Raw genomic sequence first — 3,128 nt, forward strand, 5'->3', positions numbered from 1 at the left:
CTATAGTTTGAGGAGTTCATGTATTCACTAAGTGTTAATGCTTTGTTCCAGTACTCTATTAAAATGGGGCCTTAATATCCCTTAGTTTCCAATAAGACCTTGTTTCCACGGGAGGGTAGGACAAAATATGTCATGCAAGTTCTTTTCCATAAGCACGTATGACTATATTCAAAATACATGCCTACATTACATTGATGAACTGGAGCTAGTTCTGTGTCACCCGATGTTATAGATGTTGCATGAGGAATCGCATCCGACATAATTATCCCTCACTAATCCATTGCCTACGAGCTTTTCACATATTGATCTTTGCTTAGTTACTTTTCCATTGCCACTGTTACAATCACTACAAAACTACTACTGTTACTTTTGCCACCGTTACCGCGACTTCCATATTACTTTGCTACTAAATACATTACTGTAGATATTTAGTCTTTCAAGCGTGGTTGAATTGACAACTCAACTGTTAATACTTGAGAATATTCTTTGGCTCCCCTTGTGTCGAATCAATAATTTGGGTTGAATACTCTACCCTCGAAAACTGTTGCGATCCCCTATACTTGTAGGTTATCACCGCTCATGCACCTTGTTAGCACGCGCATGGTGGCTATGGCCGCGCTCTTGCCAGAGTGGGCCACCGAAGTTGCCCTCATGATGCGGGTCCACGTGCCCATCTTTCACCGGCGATGATTGAATAGTGAAATGATATCTGGTGAGCGAGCTAGTGTGCTTGAGACGCCGGCTGTGGACTATAGCTGATGCACCTTCTCGCATAAGCCATAGGCATACTATACACCGACGATGCTCCAGGATATTTTGTGCCACATCTCACATGGTTGGTGATAATAAATTGTCTGCGATCTACCTGATTTTTCATCTTGATTTGAATTACATAATGGAGTCACAACGGCAATGGACGGTGCTTGAATTGCTAGACCTTTTATCTGCAGTGAACATGCAACTATAAGTGTGTCGTAAAAGAATTGGAATTATTCAGGGTTCGTTTGAACATTTTATACATTAAATTGGTTTCCTAGCCATTTCAGGTGCACAATTCAAAATTAAACTACATGCACATGCTCCGGTGCACCAACATGGGTTGTAAAATCATATATGTGTCCATGGGTTTATGCTTATGTCCCATGCAAGAAATGGGGATAAAATTCGAACACCACGGCACCGTGGCTCTCCGGCAAACGCCGACGTACTTGCTTTTGTAATTCTAGTAAATCCAAAATTTGTCAGACATTTATGAAACTTGGCATGCTATCATGGAGCGGCATCGACATGCCATGGTAAAAAATTTGTCCCATTTGGGGCAGGTTTGGGTATAAGCTTCTCATAAACCAGAGCTTCTTAGAACAAGTGTGATGGTTTTGGTAGGCAACGTTTCACCTTTCTGGATGAAACGATATCCGTTGCCTCTTCTCGATTTCAAATCTTTTCCTAGTGTCAACATATAACAAGAGGAGTGTTGTGTCAATTTTTGGGATTTTCGGGGTTCGCTTGGACATTTTTATACATTAACTGAGTTTTCTATGCATTCATGTGCATAATTCATATTTGAACTACAGGCACATGCTCTAATGCATATAAATTAGTTGAAAATTCAAATTTGTGTCCTTGGTTGCCTAATTAGGTCCCATTCAAGAAATGGGAATGAATGTCAAACACCCTACCACCGTCACTCGGCCGCAAGCATCGAGATACTTGGTTTTTAAATTCTAGTAAATCCAAAACTCGTCTAAAATTCATGAAACTTGGCATGCTATCATGGAGCGGCATCAACATGTCGTGGTAAAATTTCTATCCCATTTGGGGTAGGTTTGGGGATATGCTTCTCCCAAACTAGAGCTTCTCACAACAAGCCTGATGGTTTCGGTAGGGAACGTCCCACATTTGGGGACGAAATGATATCCATTGCCTCTTATTGCTTTCAAAAAATTTCTCATGTCAACATAGAACAACAGGAGTGTTGTGTCAATTTTTGGGATTTTTTGGGGTTTGTTTGGACATTTTTATGCATTAATTGAGTTTTCAATGCATTTATGTGCATAATTCAAATTTGAACTACATGCACAGGCTCTAATGCATACAAATTGGTTGAAAATTCAAATTTGTGCCCTTGGATGCATGCTTAGGTCACATGCAAGTAATGGGAATGAATGTCAAACACCCTGCCACAGTCACTCAGCCGCAAACATTGAGATACCTGGTTTTAAAATTCTAGTAAATCCAAAGCTCATCTGAAATTCATGAAACTTGGCATGCTATCATGGAGCGGCTTCAACATGTCGTGGTAATTCTTTTCCCATTTGGGGCACGTTCGGGGATATGCTTCTCACAAACCGGAGCTTCTCATAACAAGCCTGCTGGTTTCGGTAGGAAACGTCCCACCTTTGGGGACGAAACGATATCCATTGCCTCTTATTAGCTTTCAAAAAATTTCTCATGTCAACATAGAACAACAGGAGTGTTGTGTCAATTTTTGGGATGTTTTGGGGTTCGTTTGGACATTTTTATGCATTAATTGAATTTTCAATGCATTTATGTGCATAATTTAAATTTGAACTACATGCACATTCTCTAATGCTTATAAATTGGATCAAAATTCAAATTTGTGCCCTTGGTTGCAGGCTTAGGTCCCATGCAAGAAATGGGAATGAATGTCAAACACCCTGCCATGGTCACTCAGCCGCAAACATTGAGATACCCGGTTTTTAAATTTTAGTAAATCCAAAGCTCGTCTAAAATTCATGAAACTTGGGATGCTATTATGGAGCGGCATCAACATGCAGTGGAAATTTTTTTGTCCCATTTGGGGCAGGTTTGGGGATATGCTTCTCACAAACCAGAGCTTCTCACAACAAGCGTGAAGGTTTCGGTAGGGAACTACCCACCTTTCGGGACGAAACGATATCCATTGCCTCTTATTGATTTCAAAAATGTTCTAATGTCAACATAGAACAATAGGAGTGTTGTGTCAATTTTAGGATTTTTTGGGGTTCATTTGGACCTTTTTATGCATTAATTGAGTTTTCAATGCATTTATGTGCATATTTCAAATATGAACTAGATGCAGATGCTCTAATGCATATAAATTGTTTGAAAAATCAAATATGTGTCCT

Source organism: Triticum urartu, chromosome 2A (genome assembly GCF_056163025.1).
Source record: "Triticum urartu cultivar PI428250 chromosome 2A, HENAU_Tu73, whole genome shotgun sequence".
In the NCBI taxonomy this organism is placed as follows: domain Eukaryota; kingdom Viridiplantae; phylum Streptophyta; class Magnoliopsida; order Poales; family Poaceae; genus Triticum; species Triticum urartu.